This window comes from Pinus tabuliformis, chromosome 2_1, assembly GCF_031772625.1.
Source record: "Pinus tabuliformis cultivar Carrire ecotype Pingquan chromosome 2_1, CPIR1, whole genome shotgun sequence".
Classification (NCBI taxonomy): domain Eukaryota; kingdom Viridiplantae; phylum Streptophyta; class Pinopsida; order Pinales; family Pinaceae; genus Pinus; species Pinus tabuliformis.
The window spans coordinates 787170700-787181699 of record NC_142299.1 but is presented as its reverse complement, the minus strand read 5'-3'; the positions used below and the strand labels follow the sequence as shown (position 1 = coordinate 787181699).

General features: G+C 41.0%; 2 pseudogenes; both read left to right on the top strand.

Moving 5' to 3' along the window:
* Positions 1-7768: 7768 nt before the first annotated feature.
* On the top strand, positions 7769-8782 carry LOC149202950 (cytochrome P450 78A4 pseudogene; annotated as a pseudogene).
* Positions 8783-9019: 237 nt separating this feature from the next.
* On the top strand, positions 9020-9607 carry LOC149202949 (cytochrome P450 78A4 pseudogene; annotated as a pseudogene).
* Positions 9608-11000: the final 1393 nt, after the last annotated feature.

The following is an 11000-nucleotide window of genomic DNA, read 5'->3' as shown; positions in this document are numbered from 1 at the left end:
ACACATATAAACTCGTCCTCGCTCCCTTCCTTGCGCGCATTATCACACATAACCATCGCACATGAAGTCGTGAGCTTGCTCTTCCATCATTCGTTCAGGTTTCCAACCACGTGCCCTTCGTCGGTTGCGGTCGCACTTCTGGCGGAACGCGTTTAGGACTGCAGGTCCTTACACATGGAGTCGAAGAGATTTGACACTGTGACCTCCCGACTCGCGAGAAACTTAGCAACGCCAACATGACCAACTAAAATAACCCCGAAACTACTCATCAAACTCCAATTTATGATTTTAATTGATTATTATTGATATTATATATATTTTTTGATATTTTACGAGATTTAATAACATTCTCTTTTCCGAAAACGACACAACATGAACAGATTGTATTAAAAGAAATTTCCACGCTTTTATTTGTAACTTCCATGAACGTTCACGTATGGCTTTGTAATTGAATGTACTATTGTGGGACTATTTAAAGTAGCTTTTTATGAAAAGTTTTAGGTGGAAACAGTGAACTATCTTTGTTCCTTGACCTCTGACTTTTCAATAGCAGATATATGCAAAAGCCTCCCTCACATAACTCTTTTTCCCTTAATTTATAACCACGCACGCACCGGACACTCTCCTCCAAAGAACTTGCGCTCTATCATTTTCACGTTGTTTCTTTATCCTTTCGCTTATCATTTTCATGGTGTTTCTTGATCTTACGATTTTCGGGTTGTGTTTTGAATGTCTAATTTAATTTAATAGATTATATATATATAAATCTTTTTGATAAATATAATAACATGACGAATCTCCAATGTCTGCATCTAAGCTGAGGTGCGACGCATTCAATGGAGGTGGTATTCTATTACATCTACACGCAACCGTGTCAGATCCTGTTATTTCTCCGTCGTTTCCACGTGAACGTTAGTAGTAGTCGATTGTTTTTTAAGTTATTCTGCTAATATTTTAATAATTTTAGTAGAGACTTGTGTAAATTTATAATAATTTTAGTAGAGATTTTTGTAAATTTAAATATAATGGTTAAATTTCAAAATCTTAAGTACCTAAAAATTTATTTTTGATAATCTTGTAAAATTTATTTATTTATTTATTTTTAACCAAAATTCCAAACATTTTTTACAATTCTCCACCCTCGGTAGAATTGTCCGAAGGGTTAGCACTACGCGTGCAGCCCACGGTCCACCCATTTCCCCAGACATTCCTCCTGACGTCCCGGTTTGCGCTTTTGACGGCCGAACATATTCTACGCACATTCCTCCTCTTGTCCGAAGGGTTAGCACTACGCGTGCAGCCAACAATTTACCCATTTCCCCAGACATTCCTCCTGACGTTCTGTTTTGCACTTTTGACGGCCCAGTATATTCTACGTACATTCCTCCTCCTATAAAAGACCCCATCCACTTTCAATTTAGTGTCACCTTCCTTTTCACTCATTCCATTGTTGGGTATTTTTTATGGGAAAATACCAAAAACAAACAAAATAACCACCACAGAGACAGTGCTCTGTTTCCTCTGTCCAGAATCTTTACACAGAGAAGCTTTTTAAAAACTAATTAACTCAGAACAGTCCATTACACAGTAAAAAAAAAACTTCTATTGATTTAAAACAAAAGAACTGATACAAACTTCATCCTCTGCGCAGAGAGGGATTCACCGGGAGAACTCTGTCTCACTTGCTTCTGGTTCCACTGCTGTGGATATTACAAAAGGAATTTCATGATGTTCCTCTGTTTTACAATGGCAAGCTAAAACATTACATCCCCATTTTTTTGATATCTCGCACTGCTGTGCGTTCAACATATACCACAAAGATTACATGCACCACTACACGCGGGGACTACACACATACAAAAAAAATATCACACACACATCGTGCGCAGGCACGATACACAAAAACTGCCACACGTAGACTTTTCTCTACGACATATATAAAAAACATATATAACAATATGCCCATAACCATATTAAAGGCGCTTTCACCTAATCTACGTAAAAACATTAAAAACCATAAGTTCATCACCTACGGCGGTCAACACAAAACGAAAAAAGAAACTTTGATTTGACGCGGCGGGGTGCAGCATCAGAAATCAACGGTGGAGAGCAAACGCCCAGATCGGACGGCGGAAATCGATGTCGTTAACGTCTGCCCAACTTCGCGCAGATATGAGCTCGCTGACCCAATCCAATGGATTTCGCAAGCCAACCTCGCGCAAACAAAACGATCTTTAACGGCTGGGGAGCAAGTGGTATTGGCGTTTGTACAAGGGACGCGTGGCGGAGTTTGATTGTGTCGGAGCCCTTCATACGGAAACAGCCTTTTGCCAAAGGCGGTGCGGGGAGACCGGGGCGGTTTTACCAAAACTGTCGCGCTGTTTAAAATTACAAATTTAACACTCCCCTTTAATTTTAACAGCCGCACGTTCGGTCATTCCCAAGCATTTTCTCAAAAATTCGAAACTCTTCTGAACCAGTGGCTTTGTCAAGATGTCTGCAACCTGTTCCTGGGTCCTGCAATGTTCTAGGACGATTTCGCCATTGTTCACTAATTCTCTGATGTAGTGAAACCTTGTATCAATGTGTTTCGTTCTTTTATGAAACACTGAATTCTTTGACAAAGCAATAGCTGAGCTATTGTCACAAAAAACCACTGTCGCTTTTGCATGCTCTTGGCCTAGGCTTCTCAACATCCTTCTCATCCAAACTGCTTGACATGCTGCTGCTGTTGCTGCCACATATTCAGCCTCTGTTGTAGACAATGCTACAATGGACTACTTCTTAGAAGCCCATGAAATGGCTCCTGAACCCATATGAAAAACATAACCGGAGGTGCTCTTCCGATCATCTACACTTCCAGCCCAATCGCTATCAGTGTATCCAATTAAATCTGAACTTTCTGAGACATTATATAAAATTCCAAACATTTTGGTACCTTTGACATACCTCAAAATTCTTTTCGCTGCCTGCCAATGTGCCTCCTTTGGCCTCTCCATAAATCTGGAAATCAAACTAACAGCATACATTAAATCAGGCTTAGTTGCTGTTAAATACATAAGGCTGCCCACAATGCTTTTATACAAGCTAGGATCAAAATCCTTGCTGCTGTCCTCTCCGCTGAGCTTTAATCCCATCACTGTGGGAGTGATGGCTGCCTTGCATTCTTGCATGTTAAATCTGCCCAAAACTTGATTTACATATCTTGCTTGAGATATAAAAATTCCTTTTTCATTTTGATCTACTTCTATGCCTAAGAAGTATCTCAACAAACCCATGTCAGTCATTTCAAATTCATCCTTCATGACTGATTTAAAATTCTTAATGAGCTGATCATCATTTCCTGTGAAAATAACATCATCAACATATAAGACAACAATTAAAATTTTACCATCTTTTTCTTTGATGTAGACGGTGGGTTCTCCCTCACACTTGTCGAATTCATTATCCAATAGATAAGAATCTATCCTGCTATACCATGCTCTTGGCGCTTGCTTCAGCCCATAAAGAGCTTTCTTCAATTTGCACACTTTGTGCTCTTCTTCTTTCTTCTCATAGCCTAGAGGCTGTTCAACATAAACCTCTTCCATTAACACTCCATTTAGGAATGCTGACTTCACGTCCATTTGGTAGACTTTCCATTTGTTTTGGGCTGCTATGGACAACACTGCTCTCACTGTTTCCATTCTTGCAACCGGGGCGAAAGTCTCCTCATAATCTCTTCCATACTGCTGCTTGTAGCCTTTGACAACCAGCCTTGCTTTATGCCTTTCAATCTTGCCTTCAGCATTGCTCTTGGTCTTGTAGACCCATTTCACACCAATGACTTCTTTGCCTTTTGGTAACTCAACCAAATCCCATGTTTTGTTTCTCTCTATGGCATTGATCTCCTCATCCATAGCTTCTATCCATTTCCTATCTTTAATTGCTTCTTCGAAATGAATAGGATCATCAACATGACAATACAAGGCAAATAAGGAATTCATTCCTTCATCATAAATATCACTTAAGTTTCTGAATTTCTTACCTCTTTCATTTGGTGTGCAAGTGCTTGAAGATGCACTTGAATTTCCTCCTTGTGGTGTGCTTGGAGAAGCACTCTCATTGATCCTCAATGGTGTACCTTGCTGTTCTTGTGTTGGTGCTGCTGTTTGGGGATTCATTTCAGCCACCTCCTCTTCATCCTCATCATGAGACAAACAGTTTTTAACATTCACTGTTTTCTCTATGCTTCCATCCCAAGCTTCTTCCTCAATGAATTGAACATCCCTGCTTACAAAAAATTTCTTGGTAGATGGGATATACAACTTGTAGGCTTTGGATTCATCACTATATCCAACAAGGATACATTTCTCCCCTTTGTTGTCCAACTTCTTCCTTAGCTTATCTGGAATGTGTGCATAGGCCACACACCCAAAAACTCTCATGTGGGTGACTCCTTGCTTTCTCCCACTCCATGCCTCTTCTAGCACTTTGTTCATGACTGCTTTTGTAGGACACCTGCTCAAAATATACACTGCACAATTTACAGCTTCAGCCCAATACTCATTTGGCAAATGCTTTGCCTTCAACATGCTCCTTGCCATCTCCATGATGGTTCTATTCTTCCTTTCAGCAACTCCATTTTGCTGTGGGGTGTACTGAGTTGTAAACTGTTTATGAATTCCATTTTCTCTACAAAACTTTAGGAATTCATTGGAGATATACTCACCTCCTCTATCAGTTCTCAAAACTTTTATATGCAGCCCGCTTTGGTTTTCCACAAATGCTTTGAAATTTTGGAATTTCTTAAACACTTCACTTTTGTTATTAAGAAAATATGCCCAAGTTTTTCTTGTAAAGTCATCAATGAATGTTAAGAAATATAGGCTGCCTGCTAATGATGGAGCTTGCATCGGTCCACATAAATCTGAGTGGATGATCTCTAAGGGTGCCTTTGCCCTTATGCTTTTCCCTGATGGAAAACTTTCTCTATGTTGTTTGCCCAATATACAACCTTCACAAAGGCTGTCCGGCTTCTCTATCAATGGTAATCCTCTTACCATTCCTTTTCTGCTTAATAGGTTTAGACCTCCAAAATTTAGATGCCCGAATCTCAAGTGCCATAACCAATTTTCATCCTTTGGCACGCTTTGGAAGGCCTCTTGGGTGACTGCTGCCATTTCCTTCTTGTTCTTCAAGTCTGCCCTGATCCGGAGAGGGAACATCCTGTTCCTTGTCATCTTCACTTCAACAATGCATCTTTTGCTGGGTGGTATATCCATGATGGTGCATACATCATTCACAAAAAAGACATTGTAACCTTTTTGAATAAGTTGTCCAATACTCAAGAGGTTACATCTCATTCCGGGGACATAGTAGACATCTGCTATGGTTTTCCTTTCTCCTTGTTTTGAAAATATTTTTACCTCTCCTTTTCCCATAACAGACACTTTACTATCAGTTCCTAGTGTGACCTCTGACTTCAAGTTTTGATTTAAGGCTGAGAAGAGGGCAATGTTTCCTGTCATATGGTTGCTGCAACCTGAGTCTAAAAACCATATGTCTTCACTATGTGTTTCAGCCATGTTACAAGCTAACAGGACATTTTCTTGACTGTTGTTTTCTCTTGTAACATTTGCATTTTGTCTACTGTTCATATCATGCTGTTTCTTTCTACAATCACTTGCATAATGTCCATACTTTTTGCAATAATAGCATTGAACATTAGATTTATCATATCTTTGTCCTTGAGCATGATATTGTTCTCTTTGTTGGCTGCTGCCTTGGCCTTGGTTCTGATTTGTATTGCTGCCTCTTCTTTGTGCATTTGATGGGCTGTTCCTTCCACCTCTGTTCTGGCTTCTGCCTCTTCCTCTTCGGTTTCCTCTTCCTTGACCTCTTCCTCTTCCAAAGGACATCTGGGTCTTGAAGGCTTGCTCAAGAGATGAGTTTTCATTCCTACTCAACCTCTGCTCATGTGTTATCAGTGATGCATGTAGCTCATCAACTGAATAGTTTGAGAGATCCTTTGTCTCTTCAATGGTGGTGACTATGGCATCAAACCTTGAGGGTAAGACCCTCAATATTTTCTCCACAATCCTTCTATCTTCAATGGTTTCTCCATGAGTTCTCATTTGTGTGATTACACCAATCACATGAGTGAAGAATGAGTCAATGTTATCTGACTCCTTCATGTTCAAGTTCTCAAAATCCTTTCTCAGCAATTGTAGTTTTGCTGTCTTCACTCTCTCCATGCCTTGATAGGCTGTCTTGAGGGTTTGCCATGCTTCATTTGTTGTCTTAGCTGCTGCTAACCTTGGAAACACACTCTGGTCCACTGCTAGATACAACAACATACGGGCTTTTGAATCCTTCTTCCTATTGCTCTTCAGCAGATCCTTCTCTCCCTGAGTTAATGCATTGAACTCATTTTCATCTGCTGGTTCTTCAAACCCAGATTCAACTATTTCCCATAAATCTTGAGAGGCAAACAGGGCTGTCATGGTTATTGACCAGTAGTCATAGTTCTTCCCATTAAACTGTGGGAGCTGGGTATTAAACATACCCATACCAGTGCTTGTGCTAGCCATTCCTTGACTGTGTATTTAAAACAACTGACTGCTTCTTCAGCAACACATAAAAAAAACTTTGACAAATACCTGAATCCTTCGTTGTCTGAGTCTTCTGTCTGCCTGAGAAGTTTTGCTGCAGCAACAACCTTCTCCCTTTAGCTTCTTTAACTTTTTTAAAGAGCCTGGACATGCTCTGATACCACTGTTGGGTATTTTTGATGGGAAAATACCAAAAACAAACAAAATAACCACCATAGAGACAGTGCTCTGTTTCCTCTGTCCAGAATCTTTACACAGGGAAGCTTTTTAAAAACTAATTAACTCAAAACAGTCCATTACACAGTAAACAAAAAACTTCTATTGATTTAAAACAAAAGAACTGATACAAACTTCATCCTCTGCGCAGAGAGGGATTCACCGGGAGAACTCTGTCTCACTTGCTTCTGGTTCCACTGCTGTGGATATTACAAAAGGAATTTCATGATGTTCCTCTGTTTTACAATGGCAAGCTAAAACATTACATCCCCATTTTTTTGATATCTCGCACTGCTGTGCGTTCAGCACTGCTGTGCGTTCAACATATACCACAAAGATTACATGCACCACTACACGCGAGGACTACATACATACAAAAAAAAATCACACACACATCATGCGCAGGCACGATACACAAAAACTGCCACACGTAGACTTTTCTCTACGACATATATAAAACATATATAAAAACCATATATAACAATATGCCCATAACCATATTAAAGGCGCCTCCACCTAATCTACGTAAAAACATTAAAAACCATAAGTTCATCACCTACGGCGGTCAACACAAAACGACAAAAGAAACTTTGATTTGACGCGGCGGGGTGCAGCATCGGAAATCAACGGTGGAGAGCAAACGCCCAGATCGGACGGCGGAAATCGATGCCGTTAACGTCCGCCCAGCTTCGCGCAGATATGAGCTCGCTGACCCGATCCAACGGATTTCGCAAGCCAACCTCGCGCAAACAAAATGATCTTTAACGGCCGGGGAGCAGGCGGTATTGGCGTTTGTACAAGGGACGCGTGGCGGAGTTTGATTGTGTTGGAACCCTTCATACGGAAACAGCCTTTTGCCAAAGGCGGTGCGGGGAGACCGGGGCGGTTTTACCAAAACTGCCGCGCTGTTTAAAATTACAAATTTAACATCCATCCTTGTCCTCTCCGTATCTTACGCAATGGAGAATCCTGAAACCTCTGCAACAGGGGGGTGGTGGGTACACGCCATTCCTTTTGTCACAAAGATTGGAGTACGTGATTATTTTTCAGAATCCAATGCGCATGTTTTTTCATGGGATATATGGCCTCTCTATATGGCACTGCTCATCTCTGCTGTTTGCGCTCATATGGTCTCTTGGTTCCGCCCTGGATGCTGTGCATGGGCTGCGAGACACAAGAAAGGCACCGCAATTCCTGGCCCCAAAGGATGGCCGATAATCGGAAGCCTCATGGACATGAGCGTCAGCCTGGCTCACCGAAAGCTTGAGTATCTGGCTCGTCTCCATGGCGCCAAGAAACTCATGGCGTTTAGCTTGGGTTCAACGCTAGCAGTGATTACATCGGATCCTGACGTGGCCAGAGACTTGCTCGGCTCCCCTCACTTTGCAGACCGACCGCTCAAACAATCCGCGCAGCAGTTAATGTTCGGCAGGGCGATGGGATTCGCGCCTAATGGTGATTATTGGCGACTCCTGCGAAGAATATCTGCTACTCGTCTCTTCTCTCCACGCCGAATTGCGGCGCATGAGATCGGTCGTCAGGCGGACGCCATGACAATGCTTTCCGACATTCGACACGAATCTATTATCAACGGTGGTGCCGTCCAGCTTCGACGACACGTTCAGAAAGCTTCACTCAATAATATAATGGGAAGTGTCTTTGGTCAACGGTCCTTCGATGTTCAGACTCACAAGATTCTTGGCGAGATGGTCAACGAGGGCTTCGAGCTCCTTGGAGCATTCAACTGGGCTGATCATCTGCCATGGCTACGAGTGTTCGATCCACTCAGAATTCACAGCCGCTGCGCTCGCCTTGTCCCGCGTGTTACATCGTTTGTCAAAAACATCATCGAGGAGCACCGACAGAGGGACGACGCGGCCGACTTAGACTTTGTCGATGTCCTCCTTTCTCTCCAAGGAGAAGACAAGCTCGACGACGACGACATGATTGCAGTTCTATGGGATCATAACTAAAAACTTTACTATTCTTTCGATAAATTTACAGTTTCAGTTTTAGAATTAAATTTCTTTTGGTCCAATCACTGAGAGTGGGAGTGGGTCTCAAATAAAGGGTCTTACTCATTAAATGGGTGTTTTTTTTGGTATCTTCTGAGTTGACGGTGAACTTACAGTTGGATCATAATAATAATAATAATAATTTGATATCTGTATAGGAAATGATCTTCCGCGGCACAGACACAACCGCTTTGCATGGACAATGGCAGAGCTGTTGGTGAACCCACAAGTGCAGGGCAAAGCTCACGCCGAGCTCGACGCGGTTGTCGGGCGCAACAGAAACGTAAGGGAGGACGACATCGAGAAGCTCCCGTATCTTCAAGCGGTGGTGAAAGAGTCTCTGAGAATGCATCCGCCGGGCCTCTCTTATCATGGGCCCGCCTCTGCACGGAGGATTGGCACTTGGAAAACGGGATGTGCGTTCCGGCGGGCACGACAGCCATGGTGAACATGTGGTCCATTACCCACGACCGGGAGATCTGGGAACGTCCACATCAATTCTGTCCGGAGAGGTTCCTCCTGTCTGAAGGTGGACAACATGTGGATGTACGAGGAAACGAATTACGGCTTGCGCCTTTTGGTGCAGGTCGGCGAGTGTGCCCGGGTAAGGCTCTCGGCCTCAGGACGGTTCACCTGTGGATGGCTCAATTGCTTCATAATCTCACATGGTTGCCTTGTCCTGACCATCCGGTGGACCTCACCGAGATGCTTAAACTATCATGCGAAATGGCAACGCCCCTTACAGTCATGCCCCTGAGTAGGATCCCTGTTAGTTTCACTTAATAACCACCCAGCTCTCCCTCTGTGATTCAGACTCGTCGTCTTTGTCATTTGCTGCTTTTTAAACTCTCTCACATGCAGAGTCATAATAGTACAATTCCCTAATTACACCCACCACGTTACATACAAAAACAGCTTCTAGTAATTTTCTTTTCAGTCGTTAAATATACGACATACATGCCATACTGTAATCCATTTCGAATTTGTACAGGGAATTGTAAATATATTATCTTTCCCTAAACTTCTGTCAAACTTTCCTCAAATGCGTGGATTTCTGTTCAGTGCCATATTTGATTTTTGTTTTCAATATTACTTAGATAATATGTAAATATATTACCATTCCCTAATCTTTGGAAAAACTTACATCAAATGCGTGGATTTCTGTTCATTGCTGCGTTTGATTTTTGTTTTCAATTTTACCTAGATATTACGTTTATTAGCCAGAAATATTTTCTCTTTAATTTATAACTTTTAAATGGTAAATGTTTTACACTACGAATTTCGTACTCCGATATTGCCGGTATTTGGTTTTTATTTTTAGCCCATCTCTATATCTACGAAACTGGATTATGGTTTTTATTTTTAGTCCATCTCTATATCTACGAAACTGGATTATTTCATTTTCTACTTTGATAGAAACAATATAGAAACATAATTATAATTAATACTAAAGTTTATAGTTGGAGGAAGGTATGTAGAAGAATAGGTTTTTCCCTCATACCTATCAACCTTCAATATTGGTGAACGAATGTCCCTCATCACTCATTTCATTAATTGAAATGAGCATCCCTCTATTTAATTTCACTTTGTCTATATCATGGTTGTACCTTTTTATGAACCACCTTTTAATGATACACGTTTTCATTTGCCTATTTCTCTTATCATAGTAAAAACATTTAGGTAAAGGTAAGTAGATAATGTAGAATTTATGCTTTGAGTTGTTTATTTAAATAATAATTAGCCGATGTTATATAATAATTTAATGTTTGGTTTATTATTTTAGGTGTTGTTAGTTGGATAAGGATAAAATGATATTCAGTAAACAAAATGAAAAATCAATAAGCTTGTCATTAACTTAATGCATTGTGCTTAATATTTTCTTTTTCAAAATAATAAGTTATTTATCTTGTGCCTACCTTCACAATTCTCCACAAAACCCAATCTTGTGTTATGAGGTGAAACGTGTGGTGAGGTAATCTATACTCTCACTTCCTCCTTGCACTCTCATGAGAGCATCCTAGAAAGTGATTTTATGGATTCATTTTTCTAGGGTGGTAGTTGGAGAGTGTATTTTTGTATCTACTTCACCTAGCACTTAGAATCAATTAGAGAAATGTATGGTTCCTATGCATTAATGTTTTAATGTGTTCATCTTAATCATCATCTTCCAATGTAA